The 23,451-nt window shown below is 34.2% G+C and overlaps 1 long non-coding RNA gene across 1 annotated transcript in view; it reads right to left on the minus strand.

Annotated features, from left to right (window-relative positions):
* LOC111148402 overlaps positions 1-23,451 on the minus strand; it is a 72,583-nt gene that overhangs the window by 48,822 nt on the left and 310 nt on the right. Inside the window, exon 2 of the long non-coding RNA XR_002640694.1 lies at positions 13,963-14,091. This is a non-coding gene — a long non-coding RNA (uncharacterized LOC111148402). The remainder of the gene's footprint in view (positions 1-13,962; positions 14,092-23,451) is intronic.

The following is a 23,451-nucleotide window of genomic DNA, read 5'->3' on the forward strand; positions in this document are numbered from 1 at the left end:
GCAGAGAGCCTGATGTGGGGCTCGATCCCAGGACCCTGGGACCATGACCTGAGCCGAAGGCAGAGGCTTTAATCCACTGAGCCACCCAGGTACCCCAATAAAGTTCATTTTTAAAAATCAACTTGAGGGCGCCTGGGTGGCTCAGTGGGTTAAGCCACTGCCTTTGGCTCAGGTCATGATCTCAGGGTCCTGGGATCGAGTCCCGCATCGGGCTCTCTGCTCAGCAGGGAGCCTGCTTCCCTTCCTCTCTCTCTGCCTGCCTCTCTGCCTACTTGTGATCTCTGTCTGTCAAATAAATAAATAAAATCTTTAAAAATCAACTTGACATTTTTCAATAAGTAAAATAAAATTCTGATAATACCTTGTAGTGGGGTTTAACAATTTTTAAATACTAGCTAATTTTTTCCTCCACTCAAGCAGTGGCTAGGCTCACCTTGCCTCAGGAAAAGCAGTGGCAGCGGAAAGGAGAAATAAGGAGTCTTTTTCCTAACCTATGAATTTCAAAATCCTGGGCCTTGAGAAAAATAGGAAGGACTCAGAACATATGCTTCCCAAACAAAAAAGGGAATGTGGGGATTGGAATGAGCAAACCCTGTTAAGGAGCCACTATATAGCTCCAACTGATTTTTAGCATATAGAAATGTGGATCCAGTGTTGCCAGATAATTCTTTCTACCCCACACCCAAAAATCTGGAAATTCAGATTTTTATGTGAATTTTCCCAATTTTTTAAATACTTCCCAAGTAATATGCACTCCTCTGGGTCAAAGTCAGCCTATGTTTTTGCAGTATTTGGCACAGAAAAAAAATTCAGAGCACTCTAAAAACAAAACAAAGAAAAACAAGACTTCCTCACTCTCTAAACTTGATGAAGATTCCCTGAATGGGGAAAAGAAGAGTCAAAGGAATGATGGCTTTAGACAACTGTTCTTATAAGAGAACAGAGGCAATCTGTGGCCTGCTTCCTAGGTACAGATTCAGGACGGTAGGAAGATCCCACAGAACTGAAAGGGATATTGTAACAGGCAAACAAGGTATTATCCTCAGAATTTCTCGGGCCCCACTCCAGCCCAGCAAAGCTTAGACAAGGGGCAGTCTCACAGAATTCTCCATATATTAGTGGAGTTTGGGGACCACAGAAAGATTACAATGTTATCAATAGCATGGAAATTCTAAGAAGAGTTGCTTTACCAGCTAATACCTTGTGGATGAGAATGAGGAAAGAGCAGCAACCTATGATGATGACCCATAACTTCAGAAATAAAATGAAAGGGTGAACATTTCTACAATTGCCACCACTGTGAAAAGATGAAGATGTCTAGTTTGGCCCACCACTCCCATTCAAAAATTAACAGAGGTAAGAAAAATGGAAAAAGTAAGAGACCTCGAGTTAAGATTAAAATTTCAGTCACCTAGGCAGAACAGAAGTTCAAAATAGAAACTTGAGTTTCAAAAAAATAACAGAAAGTATATCCCTTGAACATCTGACATTGTAGACAGATGTACTTCTACCATCTGTTGTAAGCAGGGAGGTTATCAAGGGAAGGGGGAAGCATTTTATTTTCTTTCTTTGGATAAATTGTGCCAAATACTGTATTTGGTAATATGCCCTAAAGACAGACTATCAGAGCATAAGACTTCAAATTACTTGAAAGACTAGAGAACTAAACTGTTCAGATGACCTCTGTTAACAATTTCACTAGATTGACTGAATTATCAAACACATTTATTGACTTTCCCAAATTCATTTTGCAAGTAATAAATTATCTTAGGGCAAGTGTAAATGATTGGTAACACTAAACAAAATGAGCAAAACTTACTCATTCTGGAACTATTTAAATAAATACAATAATAGTACCACCAGAATCCATTTTTAACATTAGGGAATGTGTTTATCTGAGACATTAACAAGGTGGAAGCAGAGAGGTTGTCACAGTGTGTGAGTGTTTGGGTTTTTTAAAATTGCATTTCTGGGGCACCTGTGTGGCTCAGTGGGTTAAGCCTCTGCCTTGGCTCAGGTCATGGTCCCAGGGTCCTGGGATCAAGCCCTGTATTGGGCTCTCTGCTCAGCAAGGAGCCTGCTTCCCCCTCTTTCTCTGCTTGCCTCTCTGCCTATTTGTGATCTCTCTCTGTCAAATAAATAAAATCTTTTTTAAAAATTGCATTTCTAATTTTTCTAAAATGACCACACACATAGTCCCTTAATTTCCAGAAAATAATTAGAAACTATGCATTTTAAAATAAAAGACAAGGCTTTTAATTATCCCTTCAATATATTCTTAGAAATTTAAGCACACATTGTCTGATTAAACATGATTAATACTGAGATCTACCCTGTTGCAATTAATCCTAGCAATTCAGACAAATGATGACTTGCCATCACTCTTAGAATAAAATCCACAAACTTTTCTTTGGTCTATCAGCCTTTTCATTATTTGTCTCTGCCTAACTCTTAACCCCATTTCCTACCCCTCCCCATTCATCCACTGCACTCCTTGCTGACCTTTGAAGACCTCAAACCTACGACTATGCACTTGTCTCATCCTGCTGCCAGGTGCGTACTGCTGTAAAACTCATATAGCTTGTTCCTGCACATCATTCAGACTTCTGTTTAAATATCACCTCCAGAGAGAAAACTTCTTTAACAATGCTTTCTGAAGTAGTAGAGTCCATTACTCTCTATCCCCCTTACTTGCTTTTTTGTTCTCCCCACAGCAAATCAAATATATACTTACCTGTTTTAATGTAAGCTTGATAAGAACTGAGACTTCATCTCATTAACTGTTACACATCTAGAGCCTAGAATGTGCCTGGCATAAACAATGACTGGCATAACAATGAATTATCATGGAAGTGAATCTGTTTAGTTAACTAAGTGGGAATATTTGAATATTCAAGAAAGGTTTCAAATAATGACAATGGAATGAGGAATACAAAGAACAGTAATAGTTATGGTAGCCATATGAACCTGGAATACCTGTGGCTAGAAAAGGTTAAAGGCTGGAGGAACTGGATTAGCACCAGAATTAGAGTTTTTTAGTAGCTTGAGGATGATTGGCAGGATGGATGCAAAAGGAAGCCAGGCTGCAGCTGGTTGAGGCCTAAACAGAAAGGAAAAAAAACTCTTTTTTTAATCCCATCTATTTTCCCTCATCTTCCTTTCTCTAAAGTTTACTCTCAGTGTCTACTCTCTTTTCCCTCCTCCTCTTTGCTTCCTCTGTCATAGTTTTTCACTTGTAGATTACACTCTGAGTTTTTCTTCCTATGAATCAGCCCCAGCAGAATAAATGCTCTCTAATGAGAAACTATTAAGAATATATTTGATATTCCTTTAAATGCCAAGAAGAACACCAACATCATTATCAGCAGTATCACACCCATCATGAAGGCAATAGACTGAAACGGAATCATAAAGCCATTCACTTTCACAAACTCTTACATCAAGAACAGAATGCTTTATGACTTCATCTGTTTAATTTTCTTCTCTACCTTCTCCAGAATATATCTTTAAAATACAATCAACATGCATTGCTTATCTTTATTGAGGTATAATTGATATATTAAAATTGCACATATTTAATGTATGCATTGTGATGGGTTTGGACATACACATGCACCCTTACCATCGCCACTGTCAAGTTACTATAAACATATGTATTATCTCCAAAACTTTCCTATAAATACTATTTCTCTTGTGTCTTTGTTTTTGTTCTGTCTTAAGAACAATTAACATGAGATCTATCCTCTTAACATATTTTAAAGTTCAACTATCATATTGTTAACTATAGGCACCGTGTTTTACAAAAAACAACCAACATCTTTGACTTTTATCCTTACACTCCATTAAAAAACTCATGACATATTCACTAAAGTATATTTGCTAAAATCCTAAGCCTGACATTACCTTTTTTTAAGTTGATCTTGGTGCCTATTAATGTTGAAGAGGAAGAAGAAGGAGGAAGGGGGGGGGAGAGGAAGGAAGAGGAGGAGAAAAGAAAGAAAAGGGGAGAAGAGAAGAGAAGAGAAGAGAAGAGAAAACTGACAAAAGAGTACCATCAGGTTTATAAATGACTGTATATTCCCACACCTCACTAAATGACACTGGCATTCACTGAACTTTTTGAAGAATAAACTATAATAATATAGCTTATTCTTCATATTCTTCATATAATAAACTATAATAAAATAAATAATTTTTATTTATATTATAAATTTATATTATAAATAATTTCATTTTAAAATTTTATTAATTTTTAATTTTATTAAATTTTTATTAATTGAATAATTTTATTCATTAAAATTTTATTAAAATAAATAAAACTATAATAAAAATACATAAAAGAGAAGGAGGGGGAGGAGAAGGACAGGGAGGCGGGAGTGGGGAGGAAGATGAGGGGGAGAAGGAGGAAGAGAAAAGAAAGAAAAGAAGAAAAGAGAAGAGAAAACTGACAAAACAGTATCATCAAGCTTATAAATGATTGTATATTCCCACACCTCACCAAATGACACTGGCATTCAACTGGACTTTTTAAAGAATAAACTCTAACACATTAGCAACAGGCAATATAATAGCATCTATTAATTTCAAATACCTCCCAAAATTTCTTATCCCAGAAGGTCAACTTACTCATTTGGAAACCTCTCATAAGAGGTTACAGCTAGAACATGATCCCTATAATTCAAACTGAGTCTTGAGAAAGTAAACTGTAAATCAAAATTTTAGGAGAAATTCATAATGAAGATCATGTTTTGCCCATTAATCCTCCAAAGCAAAGAAAAATCCAAGCAGGGAGAATGGGTTTATTTTTTTTTAATATCAGATATATTCACAAATGACAAAGCATTAAGATTTATAAACTACATGATGTCCTACTTACAGCTAATCAATATATTCAATAACAAACAAGATATCAAGTCATAAATGATTTATTTCACTATTTTGGTAACTATGCTTAAATTAACTTCAATTAAAACCATAAGTTCAAGGCTTAAGAGGAAAAAAAAAAGTTAATTCTACAAATTAAAAATCAAATACCTAGAGCATTATTCTCCTCTACATCTTTCCCTATGTCATCTAAATCCCCAAACCCACACTCCCTTTCTCTCTCATTGCACATTCAAGCCTAAAATATTATCAAATCTGACAGAGTAAGTATAAAATATGTGTAGCTAGCAGAGTGACTTTATTACTTGCTTTTGTGAGTTCCAATACTGAATGCTATTACAAAGGGGTGATCATTTCTGTATATGTCTCTCCCCAGTCCTTACAAAAGCTGTGCCTTCATTGACATGTGTTCAATAAAGAAAATGAAAAGTGCAGAATATAACAACTGTATTTGTCTGTATTACCACATCATATTTACCAACTGTGGCAGGAAAGGTCCAAATTTACTTTATTTAGCAGCCTAATCTAGCTTAAAACAAAATACATGTCCTAAAAGCATTTCTATTCTGAAATAACTCATAACTATAAAAGGTTAAGTATTTACAGAACAGAAATCTAGAACAATAGTAAGAACAGCAAAATATTCTTTCTTTCATTTTCACTAAGCTGGTGTTAATGAAATGCAACAATGCTATCAGTGTAGTACAATGAACACGAAAAGGTGCCCAATGTACAAAGAAAACATGAAAATTCCTACTGACAACAGTGAAAACAAAACTGTATTTTCTCTTTCCTTCCACATGCCCTTTTTGTTAGCTTGAGAGCTTATGACTTTATCTGTATACTATTCAAAAAAATAATAATATTGGTTGCAGGATGCCTAGATAGAGGCTTAAAAAATAACTAAGTAAAATTATATTTCTCTGTGTCCCATAGAAGATCCATCATACAGGACCCAGTTCTCACTTCCCTATGTTCAACAAGCTGTGGTAAATGCAGCTAAACAAGAGAAAAATACCTAAGTGACTCTCAGAAGTAGCATACACAGACACTATATCTTTGTCGAAATTTCAAATCTTACATTATCTAAGATTTAAATCACCTTTAAAGCAGAATTTAGTAAAATTTTAAACTCATATTGTGCTTATCTTTTTTTGTAAGTGGCTATATAGTCTTAGTAACATGCTTGTGTCTGATATTACCCATATAAATAAAAGCACAGAGTCATTTTAGGGATTAATAGAAAAACAGACATCTGCATGGAACATTTCCCTCATTAGATATTATCATGTTAGCATATTTTTCCTATTTCTGATTTTACTACAAAACAAAATGAGCTGACTTTTATCCTTAAGTTTCTCTCTATATATCTCCGATAATGCAAATACTTTAATTGCACATTAGAAAAATCTCATTTTCCTCTAAAAATTGCTATAGAAATTAGCCCCAAAGAGACTTCATAACACATAAAAATCAAAATATGACTAAGTCAAATTGGCATACCAGCTACCACTTACACCAAATGTTACTTTAAATATTACTTTTAAATTAAATGCTATCTTCAGTAAATTTCTGGTGAGATCACATGGGTCATTAAAATGTTATCTGGCCTCTTCCTAAATTAGTGCCAAACTGAATCAATTAGGCAATAATCAATTAACCAAAAACTATACATTAATCAATTGACATAACATCTAGCCAAACTGTATATTCAAAAAGCAATTCACTCTTTTGTCAGAAAGTCATATTTGGGGGTAGTGGGAGTAAAATTGACACTTCTCTAGAAAGCAACTTGGGTTAATATATATCAAATATTAGTGTTAATTTTCTTTGACCAATAATTCTACTCCTAAGAATTGTCCTAAAGAAAAAATAAGAAATACATATAAAGTTCATATAGATATAGATATAGATATATACAGAGAGAGATTGATGTACATCTTAAATTTACTTACTGGGGCAGGAAAAAATGCAAACGTCAAAAAGAACTTAGTTTAAAAAATGAATACTGTGCAGCCATTTAAATCATAATTATGAATAAAATGTAATGACCTAATAAAATTCTCAGCACATACACAGAAAGTGCACCAAAATATTTACAGTGATTTCCTCTAGCTGGTACAATTATGGGCTATTTTATTTATTTTTTTACATTTTTAGAAGCTAATATTGCTATTCAGGAATATTTGGGAGTGCTGAGCTGGCTCAGTCAGTACAGCATGCAACTCTTGATCTTGGGGTCATGACTTCAAGTCCCACATTGGGCACACAGCTTACTGAAGGAAAAAAAAAGAATATCTGAATATTCTATATTGAACTATTATAAACAAATTGCTTTTGTTAAAAGGGATTTCATTGATAGTCATAAAATATTTCACATAAATGGTGAAGAAAGGACTCCTTGTCCTAACTAAATGACTGTCATCATCAGTTGGCTTCACTAGAAGCACCAAGGACAGAGATAACCCTTCCCCTGTTAATACCTATTAACTATCAAAATAGTAGAGCATTCATGTTCACAATTTGTTTTTCCATCTAGGGGTAAATTTATTTAACAAATTTCTTTTAGTAGAGGCAATTAGTACAATAAAACACTGCATTTCTCAGTAGAGGCAATTAGTACAACAAAACTGAGAAAGGGATAGGAACCAGTATTTATTGAGTATGTAAAAAACAAGACACTAAACCCCTTATAGACTCCATTTAATCCACACAACCTTACAAAGTACGTGTTATTATCCCTGTTTTTTAGAGGAGGTAATTGAACCTCAGAAGTTAGGCTATTTATCTAAGTTTACGAAGGTACTAAATGCTGATACTGGAATTTGAACCCAGCTTTTCCATATGCCAGAACCCCTAATGATATCAGTGAAAGAAAGGAAGTAACTATAATGGTGGGATTGTTCATCCTGCATAAGTCTTGAAAATATTTTAGCTATAAAACACTAAATAATTTTGAAAGAGGCAACTGCTAGTTTACTGAAAATTACTCGTTTTTACCACATTCTACATAGTCAAGAGCAAGGCAAATAAACATTTTAACTAACATTCAACAAGATAATGCCTAATATTAACTGTTTCTGAAAATAAGAGGTGTTTAATAAATATTTGGTGGTACTGAACCAAATGGAGAATAGGTGACTCTCCTCTCTCTCTCTCTATATATATAGGTACATATGTAAATATTTCCCTGTCACTTTGCAAAAGATAGATGAATATGCTTTCACTCAAGATATAAAAAATTAAATTTACTAAATTATAATATAATATATAATTAACATGTTAGACAACTATTGATCATTAGATAGAAAAGATGTGTGTATGCCAGAGGTGGGAATAGTTACATATATATGGAGAAAGAAATACCACATACAGGGTGGTGCATTTAGTCAATGCCATATTGATTAAGGATCTATAAGTAGATAAAATAATTAAGAAAATTTCCATTTAACTCTTAAAATCCAACAATTAAAAATTTTTTTTAAATATTTTATTTATTTATTAGATAGAGCTCACAAGTAGGCAGAGGCAGGCAGAGGGGGGGGGGGGGAAGCAGGCTCCCTGCTGAGCAGAGAGCCCAATGTGGGGCTCGATCCCAGGACCCTGAGATCATGACCTGAGCCGAAAGCAGAGGCTTTAACCCACTGAGCCACCCAGGTGCCCCAAAATTCAACAATTAAAAATTTTAATCTGTAAACTACTTTCCTTTACATAAAGCATTCCAGCAATTTCTATAATTTTCCTATTTGCATAAAACTATTTGAAATAATAGCTCCTAATAATTTAAATAATCTGTTAAAATGCTGCTAACAAAGTCAGAGTTAAATTGGTATTTTTTTGATTCACAAACATATGCTCTGAATAATTTTTGCCTATTTTTACCAATATATGAAATCTACACCATCTATACCATTTAAATCATTAAACCAAGTTAAGGCTCATGTCTCCTGTAAATTTCCAAAGTCAAAATTTTTGTCACTGATGAATGCACCGAAGGTCAACTTCACATATGCTGAAATAGACAAAGCAATTTAAACTGCTATAGACAATCAAGGAGCAGAGTGGGACTAAAGCACACCAAGTAAGTATACTTTATACATATATATTCAGCAGCACTACAGTAGACCCTTAAATAAGATTAAATGTGTGCATGCTCACATACCCCAAAAATTACCCCTCTGAAGATAAAAAGAATTAAGAGTATCTAGTGAAATAACAGATTCTGGATGTGTTGATAATTCTCAAAAGTGTGTTCAAATTTAAACTCTGGCACAGAATGGATAAGTGACTCATGGATAATCAAGAAATTAATTACCAGCACACCCAAGATTATTTGTACAGTTTAAAGTTTAAATAAGACCATCTCATAAAAATTTTATCAGTATGCCTTATGTCTTCTTCATAAATAATAATAAATTATATAATTTAAGTGAATAAACAGAAAAATATGGACCAATATTGTAGTATTATTTAATATCACCTAAGATTATTAACCAAGATAGAATTATAATTAAGATGGAAATAATAAAATCTGTTGAATTAAACTTATAAAATTAGTCTCATCTACTGTTTTAATAACTATATTTTCCAGGCAATTTTTATGTAAAATTGTCAATCTTGTCACATTTAAAACTTGTGTAAGATTTGTAAATATAGGTCAATTTTTAACCGGTTCAGAAAGTAAAAAAGCTTAAAAAAAAAAAAAAAGAACCACATAGTAATTTCTGAAAATGTTTAAATAACTTGTCACAGTTACTCAGATGTTAAGGTAGCTCATTTTATTCATTGTTACATTCCCAGACCAAGCACAGTGCCTGTGACACTACAAGTAGTCAATTACAACTGAGGTTTCATCCTTCACAGGCTGTACCAATTTATTTTTTATTAAGATTTCCCACCCCGGGGGCACCTGGGTGGCTCGGTCATTAGGCATCTGCCTTCCGCTCGGGTCATGATCCCAGGGTCCTGGGATTGAGACCTGCATGGGGCTCCCAGCTCAGTGGGTCACCTGCTTCTCCCTCTCCCACTCCCCCTGCTTGTGTTCCCTCTGTCACTGTTTCTCTGTCAAATTAACAAATAAAATCTTTTTTTAAAAAATTTCCCACCCTGAACATTGAGTGCATGTATGCCTATGCCCATTTTTCTGGTAAGAGGACTATCTTTAATCACAGACTCAAGTGACTATATGGCACCAAAAAAAGTTAAAAGCTACAGACTGAAACAAAATATGGAATTGCTAAATGTAAGCTGTGTCACTCAAACACAGCAGAGAGCTGAGGTACCTCTAAGAACGGTTCAAAAGAAAGACATCAACTCTGGAAGAAAAGGGGTTTTTTGGCTGCATTTTTTTCACCTTTTGGTTTACTGCTCTTGTTGTCTGGTCTGTTAACCAAAAGCAGACTACTACAGTTCTCCATTTAATTCACTGCCACAAATGCATCTACTGATAGTTAAACTATAGCACACTTTAGATATGGTTATCATTAAGTTAAATGCACCTACCACAAATGAACAAATATGAGTGTACATACTAGATAATTCTCTTTGGAATCCAAACATTAGCTTATTAAATACTCTGCTTTATTAATTCCTGTAATCCTTGCTTACTCTCAGAAAAATAGTGGTTAAATCTCACATGATAAAGTAAGCTAGATTTCACATTAATTTTCCTTTATACACCACTTAAAATCTTCTTTTGGGGAGCTTAGGTGGCTCAGTTGGTTAAGCATCAACTCTTGGTTTTGGCTCAAGTCACAATCTCATGGGTGGTGAGATCAAGCCCTGTGTTGGGCTCTATACTCAGCAAGGAATCTGCTTGAAGATTCTCTCCCTCTGCCCCTGCCCCACACTGCACTCTCTCTCTCTAAAATAAATAAATCTTTTTTTAAAAAATCTTCTAATATTGAGTATACCTATTTTGTAGGTTAACACCATACAGCCTGGCTCCACCAAGCTCACTGTACATGCTCATCCTCATGCCAAATGTAACTAAGATGTTCCAATTCCATAACAGCACATTAAGAAAAAGCCAAGTTTCAGATTTTACACTGCCTGATTACTAAGATCATATTAGCTCACCACTAGTGGTTTAGTCACCATATCAACTATTCATATTAAATCTTTGGATGCAATGAAAGTTAACAATGTTATTTTTATGTTGTGCAAAAAAAAAAATCATTCAGTCTGTTTTCCCTTTTTGATTACAGTTCATTTAAGGAAAAAATGTTGTTGTATGGCTTGACAATGTTTTATGTGTCTTCGGCTGATAGAACACACAAAACGTTTGAATAGGCCCATTTATTTGAGCAGACGTATTAAATAATACTTTAAATGTGAACATGCATGTCATAAATTTTGTAGTCTCTTTAAAGTAGGATAAATCTGGTATTTAAAATAGTCTTTGTTCAAAGTCATTTTTTTTCTAACAGTCATAAAGGGACTCTGATTTGTGCTGCATGAACAATGCCAGCATCATCATTTTAATGTTATCCATATGGGCTTCTAATAATAGATAAGAGTCTACATTTGTATTATATGTCTTAGAGACATTTAAAATCTAGATAAGGAAAGGCTGATTTCATTGGCCCCATAGTTAAAGGAAAGCAGACCCTAATTAAAAGAATTCTGTTCTGAATTAACTAGTTTGACATGTGCTAATTGACAGTTCCTGTGAAATGGTTCTAATTAAAGTCAATATGTCTTTTTCAATTAAAAGGAAATTAAGAATATACTAATATACATTAACAACTTAATCTTCCTTCAATATCCCATACATCAGCTGCTTTTTCCCCCCTAACATTATTGAAGAACCATCTGACATGAATCATCTACTGTTTGCTTATGGTGTCTCATTATTACTTCACACGAGCACAGCAGTAGTATATGTCCCCTTGAGAAAGAGAGTAACCTACATATGCTTTAATTTTTAGGGCTCCCAACTTTTAATTCATTAAAAAAAAACCCACCTTTTTGAATTTAGAAAATGGACATTCTTATTAAGAATTTTTGCTAACTGAAAACAAAGACAAGTGTTCTCAATTAGTTGGTCTTTTTACTATAGGCCTTAGAGGTAATTGCATTTTGCTAGAAAGAAGGTTGGACTATGTTTTCATCATTTGGCTTGATTCAAAGCAAAGCTTGATTTGAGCAACATACAGAAAATATCCTTCAAATTTGTTCTGTTTCCCAAGTGAAATTTTGGGGAAATCTCAGGTGGGAATATTTTGCATTGTATATGTAACAGAAAAATAGAAAGCAAGATTGTTTAAATGCCAGCACTAACAGAAGGCCCATCATATTCACTGAAAATATAACATTAGCAAAGCTGTTTATAGAAACATAATTAAAATATTCAAATATGCATTACAAAGCTACGGTGTTAACAATTTTAATGCTAGCAAAAGTAATATTAAACTCAAGTACCAATACTAATATACACAACACTGAAATCACATGGAAAACTATAGAAAAGATTAAAACTATTTTGTTTTGTAGATGACTAAAACTTAGACATTTTAATTATAATTAAAAATATATATTTTTTAAAGATTTTATTTATTTGACAGGCAGAGATCTCAAGTAGACAGAAAGAAAGAGGAGGAAGCAGGCTCCCCGCTGAGCAGAGAGCCCGATGCGGGGCTTGATCCAAGGACCCCGAGATCATGACCTGAGCCGAAGGCAGAGGCTTTAACCCACTGAGCCACCCAGGCGCCCCTAATTAAAAATATTTTTTTTTTTAAATTTGTCAGAGAGAGAGGGAGAGAGAGCAAGCACAGGCAGACAGAATGGCAGGCAGAGACAGAGGGAGAAGCAGGCTCCCCGCCAAGCAAGGAGCCTGATGTGGGACTCGATCCCAGGACGCTGGGATCATGACCTGAGCCGAAGGCAGCTGCTTAACCAACTGAGCCACCCAGGCGTCCCTAATTAAAAATATTTTAAAGAAGTTTTAATACTATCAAGATACTATATGCAGTCCTTTCATAAGATACAGCTGATATTCTAATAGTAGTTCCATCAACTCCCTTTCTACAGTTTAAATTCAACCACAAAATGTGGCTACTTAGAGAAATAGAAAATTATTTTACTTAAGTTCACTAACATTAATTTATGCATGTTAAAATACAGAACAAAAAAAGGTAAACAAGTCATTTTCACTTTTCCACTTTTATTCACTATTTTAAAAGCATTAAATTTGCTATCACTTGTAGCATTCTGAATATATGCATGATAGAGAAACAGTCAGCCAGCCAGACAATGTAAGATCTCTCATGGAAAGCATTTTTTCCAAAGGTACTCTATTATTCTTTTCCAAGTAGTTACCAAAAACTTTAATGGGGACTCTAAAAATCAGGTGAAGTCTAGTAAACTTCCAGAATGAGTAAATACATATTAATCCATGTTCAAAAAAGCACCTCCATATGATTAAAAATATGTTCAAACTCAATAATCAAAATGCAGTGGTCTTTCTCACCATTTGGAGTCCCTAGTTTGATTTTCAATCCCAGGATCTTGCTCCTTGAGCTGGCATTGACAAAATGCTGCAGTAACATCATGTATTCATCTTTCTGAAATGGGAGGGAAGCCAGTGTGGCAACTTTTCTGCCCAATTAAAGAGCATTGTCTATAGCAGGCCTATATAACATACAGCCTATAGACTGCACACAGCCATAAAGCAATTGCTCATAACCCACCTACAGATTTGAGAAGAGGATCAAGTAAAAAGACAGACAATACGGCAACCATGTCAGGAACAAGAGATACAGCTGTTCCAAAGATTCCACCTCTTAATTTACATGTTATAATACTCGGTATCCAAACTCATGATAAAAATCAATGTGATTGGTCAATCCTAACAAAGGCATTCACTGTACTAGACTTGTATAAAAACTGTGCTAGACTTGTATAAAAACTTCCTAATAGGCAAAAACTATATAGAACTAAAACTAAGAAAAACCTGGAGCATTCATCTGACAGCTTTTCTTTGAGCAGTCAATAAATATTTACTGATGAGCTTCATGGCTTATACTTTCTATAAGAACTTCTTTTCGTCTCTTTTTCTTGCTCTTGTCATTTACTTACCGATGGGTGACCATAAAACTTTTTGTCCGAACAGGAACACTTTTAAAAATGAACACAGCAGGGAGTGGTATCATGGACGATGACAGTACGAAGCTCTAGAATCAGTCCCTCCACCAAAAGAACTACAAGCTGGTAAAAACAAAAACAAAAACTTGTTAGAAACAACTATTTCAGAACTCTGGAGTCTAGTTGAACACTTGTAGCATCCAGGGGAGTACTTGATGAAGAAAAGACTAAGTTTTAGTAAATTTCAGCATTACACATAGCAGCTACAATACATAAGCCCTGCCAAAAGTAACCATGGGGACAACAGCCTAAATTCCTGATGCAGCTTTCTGGCATCAGGGCAGACACTAAAGACCTTTTTCTCTAAAAACTAAAAGTCTGTGTTTTGATCTACATGGCAGTTCACTGTAGGGCCAACACAGAGCCCTGGCCATTGAGTCAACCCATCAGGTTGCTTTGCTTGCATCACTGAAGGAAGTCACAGAGACATAATAACCTTTCAAATTTTTTTCCCCTCTCTGTATCAAGGAATTTAAGGAAATATCTGTCAGGTCAGTGGCTGACCACAGAGGTAACAGAATACAGATTTCAGTGACCACAGATGACAAGAAATACAGTCTGCAAAAACAATGTGGAAAAATCAATAAACAAATGAATGAACGACTGCAGCCTTCATCAAGTAACAATAGCAATCTTGGTGTATAAGGAAGAATTTTATTTCAAGAATTACACTACAATATTCAAAATGTCCAAATATCAACAAGAAAATTAAAAAGCACACAAATGGAAAAATACTACTCATTCATAGAAAAAAATTAACAGAAATCATCCTAAAAACGCCCAATACTGAACTTAGTATGTAAATACTTGAATTTACTACTTTAAATATGCTTAATGAGCTGAAGAAAGCCATGGACAATGAACCAAAGTAAATTAGGAAAAGTATGTATGAACAAATAAGGAATATCAACAAAGAGAAATTATTAAAAAGATCAAAGTAGAAATTATGGAGCTAAAAAGTACAAAAGTTAAAACAAAAATTTCATGAGAGGCACTCAACAGCAAATATAAGCAAGCAAAAAAAAAGAATCATCACATCTTAAACCAGAGCAATTATAATTGCCTAGTCTGGGGAGAAAAATAAAAACAAAGCAAAATGAACAGGGCCTAAGAGACCTATGGGACACCATCAACATATCAATATATACATTATGGGAGTCCCAGGAGAAGAGAAAGAAAAAGGAGCAGAAAAAAAATTTTTGAAGAAATATTGTCCAAAAGCTTCCTAAGTTTGATAAAAGATATGACTATACACATCCAAGAATCTCAACAAACTCTAAGGAGACAAACAAAGAAATCCACACCACATTATTATCAACTTGTGGAAGGACAAAGAATCTCGAAAGCAACAAGAGATAAGCAATTCATCATATACAAGGCATTCTCAAGAAAAATTAATGGCCTTTTTCTTATAAAAGATGAAGGCCAAATGACAAGAGGATATATATTTAAAGAATTGAAAGGGGAAAAAAATGTCAACCAGGAATTCTGTATTCAGCAAAACAATGCTTCAAAAATGAAAAAGAGATTACAACATTCCCAGATAAACAAAAGCTAAAGGAATTCACTAGTAGTAGATGTTCTCTGTAAATAATGCTAATGGAAGTACTTTAGGCTGAAATTAAAGGATAATAGACAGCAAGTTAAAGCCATACAAAGAAATAAAGATCACTGATAAAGGTAACTACCTGGGTAATATAAAACGTAATATTATTGCTTTTTTTATATACAACTCTTTTTATTTCCTATATCATTTAAAAGACATGCACTAAATAATAATTATAAATCTATGTTAATGGGTACACAATGCAGAAAGATGTAATTTGTGACAATAACAACATAAAGGAGAAGATAAAGCTAGAAAGGAATAGAGTTAATGCATGCAACTGAAGCTAGCTGGTATCAATTCAAATAAAACTTTTATAAATTTATGATGTTAACTGTAATTCCCATAGTAGCCACTAAAAAAATAACTAAAACCATACATAAAAAGAAATAAATATACTTGAACCAATGTAACACTGTGTGTCAACTATACTCAAAAAAATTTTTAATGAAGAGGGACTCAAAATGGTATACTAGAAAAAATCAATCAAACACAAAAGAAGGCAGCACTTGAGGAATTTGAGGAACAAAAAAAGACATGACACATAGAAAAATAGCACAATGGCAGAAATAAGTCCTTTATAACAAATAATGTCTATAAAAGTTAAGGGTTAAACTCATCAATTAAAAGACAGCTACTCAGCATTATCAACAATATGCCAAACTATGTAAAGAGCCCAAATGTCCATCAACTGGTGAATGGATAAAAGTATGGTATATATATAAACGATGGAATATTATTCAACCATCAAAAAGAGTGAGATATTGCCATTCACAACATGGATAGAACTAGAACGTGTTATGCTAAATGAAATAAGTCAGAGAAAGACAAATACCATATGATTTCACTCATATGTGGAATTTAAGAAACAAAACAGATGAACATATGGTGGGGGGAAGAGAGGAAACAAACTATAAGAGAGTCTTATAAATAGAAAACAAACAGGTAAGAGAGGGAGGTGGGGGGAAGGGCTAGATGTGTGATGGGTATTTAGAAGGACACTTGATATGGTGAGCACTTATACAACTGGGTGTTGTATATAAGTGATGAATAACTGAATTCTACTCCTGAAACCAACACTGCACTGTATATTAACTAACTAGAAGTTAAATAAAAAATTGAAAAAATAATAGACAACTATTAGTAGAATGAATTTTTTTTAAATATGACACAACTATAAACCGTATATAAGAGACTCATTTCACACCCAAAAAACACAGGTTGAAACTGAAAGGAAGGAAAAAAGGTATTACATGCCAATAGTAACAAAAAGGGAGCCCAGTTTACAATATTAACATGAGACAAATGGATTTTACATCAAAAACTGTTGCAAGACACAGAGAAAGACATTTTATAGTGACAAAGGGTGAACTCATCACAAAGGTATGACAATTATAAATATCTGTGGTGAGGATATGGAGAAAAAGAAATCCTGATGCACTGTTCATGGGAATGCAAACTGGTGCGGCAACTATGGAAAACAGTATAGAGGTTTCTCAACAAAATAAAAATAAAATTACCATATGATCCAGTAATTCCACTACTTGGTATTTACCCAAAGAATACAAAACCATTAATTCAAAAAGATATATGCACCCCTATGTTTACTACAGTATTGTTTACAATAGACAAGATATGGAAACAACCCAAGTGTGCATAGATAGTTGAATGGATAAAGAAGATGTGGTGTATAGATACAATGGAATATTATTCGGCCATGAAAAAGAATGAGATTTTTGCCATTTGCAACAACATGGATGGACTTAGGGGATACAGTGCTAAGTGAAATAACTCAGACGGACAAAAACAAATACTATATAACTTCACCCATATGTGGAATTTCAATAACAAAACAAAGAAAAAAGATTCCTAAATACAGAGCATAAACTGTGGTTGCCAGGGGGAAGGTGGTTGGGGGGACTAGTGAAAGGGATAAAGGGTATTAAGAGTACATTTATTGGGGCCCTTGAGTGGCTCAGTAGGTTAAAGCCTCTGCCTTCAACTCAGGTCACGATCCCAGGGTCCTGGGATCAAGCCCCACATTGGGCTCTCTGCTTAGCAGGGAGCCTGCTTCCCTTCCTCTCTCTCTGCCTACTTGTGATCTCTGTCTGTCAAATAAATAAATAAAATCTTTAAAAAAAAAAGCATATTTATCATGATGAACACTGAGTAATGTATAGAATTGTTGAATCATTGTACTGTACACCTGAAACTAATATAATAGTATGTTAATTATACTTTAATGAAATTTTTTAAATTATAAACATATACACATGAATCAACAAAGTCTCAAAATATATGAGGCAAACACAGTGACATAATTGAAAGGAGAAATACAGTATATAGTAATAGTTGGAAACTTCAACAGCCTGCTTCAATAATGGATAGAATACATAGACAGAAAATTAGTAAGGAAAGAAAGGACTTGAATAATACTATAAACCCAACTAGATCTAAAAGACAGAACAAAACACTCTATCCACCAATGGCAGAGTATCTGTTCTTCTCAAATGCATTGGGACATTCTCTAGAATAGACCATATGTCACATAATAAAACAATTTTAAAATTTAAAAAATAATCAAAATCATTCAATGTATCTTCTCTGACCAAAATGGGATGAAGCTAGAAATCAATACCAGAAGGAAAACTGGAAAACTCAAACACCTGGACATTAAACAACATACTTTTAAGCAGCCAGTAGATCAAATAAGGAATCACTAGGAGACACAAAAAAATACTTTGAGATAAATGAAAATAAAAACGCAACATACCGGAGCACTGGGTGGCTCAGTTAGTTAAGCCACTGCCTTCAGCTCAGGTCATGATCCCAGAATCCTGGGACTGAGCCCCACATCAGGCTTCTTGCTGAGAGGAGAGCCTGCTTCTCCCCCGCCTGCCATTCCCCCTGCCTGTGCTTGTTTTCTCCCTCTCTCTCCATCTCTCCCCCATCTCTCTCCCCCTCTCTCTGTGTCAATAAATAAATAAAAATCTTTAAAAAATAAAAATAAAAAATAAAAAAAAACACAACATACCAAAACCTATAGGGGGGCAGCAAAAGAAATGTTCTGTGGGAAATTTATGGTTGTAAACACCTCCATTTAAAAAAGACATCATGTCAACAACCCAATTTCACACCTTAAGGAACTAGAAAAAGAACAAACAAAACCCAAAGCTGAGAGAGGGAAAGAAATAATAAAGATTATATTCAAGAGAAACAAAATAGAGAAAAGCAATAGAAGGAATCAATAAAACCAAAGGTCAGTTTTCGAAAACAAAAATCAACAAAAATGAGAAACCTTTAGCTAAACTAAGAAAAAAACTGCAAATAACTGAAATAAGAGATGAAAGCAGGGACATACATTTACTTTTTCAATATTGTTTAGGCTACTGGAAGTCTCCTGCAATTTCATATACATTTGAGGAACTGTAGTTCAACTTTATAGAAATTAAAAGGACTATAAGAAAATACTATGAACAATTTTATACCAAGAAATTAGACAATCTAGATGAAATGTATGATATGACTTCCTAGGAAATTCCAAGACTAACTCAAAAAGTAAAAAATCTTAACAGACCAGTAACAATAGATTGAGTCAATTAATAAAAATAGCCTAACAAAAGAGAAGTCAGGACCATATGGCTTTAGTAGTGAATTCTATCAATCCCTAAAAGAAGAATTAACAACATTCCTTCTTCTTCTTCTTCTTCTTCTTCTTCTTCTTCTTCTTCCTCTTCCTCTTCCTCTTCCTCTTCTTCTTCTTCTACTTCTTCTTCTTCTTTTTTTTCCTGCAGGGAGACCAATGTGGGGCTCGATCCCAGGACCCAGAGATCATGACCTATGCCAAAGACAGACACCTAACTGACTGAGCCTCCCAGGTGCCCCAACAACAGTCTTTCTTAAACTCTTCCAAAAAAACAGAGAGGGACCTCTTTCTAACACATTTCATAAGGTCTGCATTAACCTGATACCAAAGTCAGACAAAGATACCATAAGAAAACTACAGACCAATATCTCTTAGAATATATACAAAATTCCTCAACAAAATACTACCACACAAGTTCCAAGAGCACATTTTTCTTTAAAAATTTTATTTATTTATTTGAAAGAGACAGAGACAGTGAGAGAGAGAATACAAGCGGGGGGAGTGGAAAAGGAAAAGCAGGCTTCCTGCTGAGCAGGGAGCTCAATATAGGGCTCCATCCCAGGACCCTGGGATCGTGACCTGAGCCAAAAGCAGACACTTAACAACTAAGCCACCCAGGTGTCCCCCAAGAGCACATTTTTAAAATTATACACCATCAAAGCACCTGGGTGGCTCAGTCAGTTAAGCATCCAACTCTTGATCTCACCTCAGGTCTTGATCACAGGGTCACGAGTTCAAGTCCCATGTTGGGCTCCATGCTGGGCATGCAGCCCACATAAATTTTAAAAATTTTAAAAATAAAGAGTATACACCATCACCAAGCAGGATATAAATCAGGAATGCAATGGCAGTTCAATATATGGAAATCAATGTAATGCATACCACACTAACAGAATTAAAAAACAACAACAACAAAAAAACTATATGATCACCTCAATACAGGCCCAAAAAAGCATCTGACAAATTTCTAACGATTCTCATGATAAAAAATTCCCAAAAACTAGGATAAAGGGGGAATTTCCTCAACACAGTAAGGGGAATTTATAAAAAAAAAAAACAAAAACAAAAAACCCATAGTTAATATCATACTTAACTAGTGAAAGAATGAAAGCTTTCCCTCGAAGATCAAGAACACAAAAATGCATGCTTTCACCACTGCTATTCAACATTGTATTGGATATTCTAGCAAGAGCAATTAGTCAAGGAAAAAAAATAAGATGCATCCAATTTCTGCTTGTAAATGGTATGATTCTATATACACAAAATCCCACAGAATCTACACACACACATACACACACCAAAAAACCTACTAGAGCTAACAGATGAATTCAGTAAAGTTGCAGGGTACAAGATAACACAATTAGTTGTGTTTCTACATGGCAGCAATGAACAATCTGGAAATTAAGAAAACAATTTTATTTCCTATAGCATTCAAAAGAATAAAATACTGGGGAATAAATTTAACCAAGAAAGTGAAATACTTATACATCGAAAACTATAAAGCATTGCTGAAAGAAATTAAAGCTGCCCCAAATAAATGAAAATACATCCCATGTTCACAAACTAGAAAACTGAATATGGTTAAGATAACAATAATCCAGAAAGATAACTAAATTCCTCAAATTTATATGGAGCTACAAGGTACTCTGAGTAGCCAAAACAATATTCAGAAAGTAAAATGCAGCTGAAAAACTCACATTTCCCAATTTCAAAATGTACCACAAACCTACCCTAACAAAAAAGTGCGGTATTGACCTAAGGACAGAAATAGAGACAAACAGAACAGAATTGAGAGCTAGAAATAAACTCAATCATCCATAACCCATTGATTTTTGACAAGACCATTCGATAGGGAAAGAACAATTTCCAACAAATGGTAAATAAATAACCACACACAAATAATGAAGTTGGACCCGTACCTCACTTCTTATACAAATATTAACTCAAATAAATGGCCTAAATATAAGAGCTTAAACTGTAAAATTACAAGAAAAAAAAAAAAAACCAGAGGTAATCTTCATAACCTCAAATTTGGCAACTGATTCACAGATTTCACACCAAAACATGAGCAGTAAAAATGAAAGACAAATTGGACTTCATAAAAATTATAATCTTTTTTGTTCATTAAAGAACACTATCAAGAATGCCAAGGGAAAACCTAAAGAATGGAGAAAAATTCTGCAAATCATATATCTGATAAAGGATTAATAATGAAAATATATAAAGAACCCTTATAATTCAACACATAGACAAACAAACCCAAATAAAAAGTGGACAAGGGACATCACAGTTTCTCCAAAGAAGATATAAAAATAGCCAATAAGCACATAAAAAGATTTTCAATATCTCTAGTCACTGAAGAAATACATGATGAAAAAACATTTCACATCCACTTAAGATAGCTTTAATCAAAGAATAAATTAATAAAAATGACAAGTGTTGGCAAGGATGTAGAGAAATATGACCCCTTGTATGTTACTGGTGGGAATGCAAAATGGTTCAACTGCTATGGAAAACAATTTGGCTATTCCTCAAAAAATTAAACACACAATAGTCACATGGCTTAGAAATTCTGCTTCTAAATATATACCTAAAAGACATGAAAACAGAAACTTGTACATGAATGTTTATAGTAGCATTATTCACAACAGTCAAAAGATAAAAAGAGTCCACATGCCAATCAGCACATAAATGAATAGACAAATTGGGGTATGTTATGCATTGTGTGTATGTATACTCAGCCATAAAAAGGAATAAAGAACTGACACATTCTACAACTTGGATGAACCTCAAAAACATTACACTAAGTGAAAGAAACCAGACACAAAAGGCCACATATTATATGGTCTACTTAAATAACTGCTTATAAGTTTCAGTATGGTTTTCTTTGATACTTTAAAACACCACGCATTTTTCAAGTAGTGATACTGTATTTACATGGATTTAATCTACAGTCACCACGGGGTTTCATATAGGAGGCTTTTCTCAGTACTTAAGTTTCTTCTATTTTAATCTCTTCTCTAATGCTTCGTTTTTGTCTTTTCTTATTAAGAAAAGGAAAACACAATTATACATCCAAACCTAGCATTAAACTACAGTTATTTTAAAGTGAGAAAATAAAGTCAAGTACATAAGGAAAATGCAAACAGGATGAGGACCTCTCCAAAATTCTAAGATGTGATCCTTTAAAGTATACAGTTTCTGTAATGAAATGTAAATGTTTATAGACTTTTCACCAAGGGACAGAACTTAGGCTTGATCAAGACCACGTAAGGTAAGAGATGTTAAGAATCCTAATGCTTACCTTTTCATTCTATTTGGGGGAAAAATGTATTCCTAAAGTTTTTAATCTTTAATATATAAATATTTGTACCATATAAAATTTTATAATAAGGTATAATTGTATATATAAATATGGCTATTACTGGACATGTAATTTTTAAGAGAAAATAAATTTATTTCAAAACACTACTTACTCAACTAGTTATGAATTATTTTAGAAATGCTCTTCTCAAACAAATTTTCTGAATTTTACAACTTTTTTTTTAAGATTTTATTTATTTATTCGACAGTGAGAGACACACAATGAGAGAGGGAACACAAGCAGGGGGAGTGGCAGGCAGAGGGAGAAGCAGGTTTCCCACTTGAGCAGAGAGACCAATGTTGGGCTCAGTCCCAGGACCCTGGGATCATGACCTGAGCTGAAGGCAGATGCTTAACAACTGAACCACCCAGGTGCCCCTATTTTACAACTTTAAAACCAAGTAAAAAATTACAATAATATATCACCTCACACCTGTCAGAATGGCTAAAATCAACAACACAAGCAACAACATGTGTTGGCAAGGATGTGGAGAAAGGGGAACCCTCTTGCACTGTTGGTGGGAATGCAGACTAGTGCAGCCACTCTAGAAAACAGTATGAAGGTTCCCCAGAAAATTAAAAACAGAACTACCCTATGATCCAGCAATACACTAGGTATTTACCCAAAGGATACAAACATACTAATTCAAAGGGATACATGCACCCTGATGTTTATAACAGCATTATCTACAATAGCCAAATTATGGAAACAGTCCTGTGTCCATCAATCGATGAATGGATAAAGAAGATATGGTGTATACACACACACACACACACACACACACACACACACACACACACACACACA

The sequence above is a fragment of the Enhydra lutris genome, unplaced genomic scaffold (assembly GCF_002288905.1).
Source record: "Enhydra lutris kenyoni isolate GAN:26980312 unplaced genomic scaffold, ASM228890v2 scaffoldscaffold19, whole genome shotgun sequence".
Classification (NCBI taxonomy): domain Eukaryota; kingdom Metazoa; phylum Chordata; class Mammalia; order Carnivora; family Mustelidae; genus Enhydra; species Enhydra lutris.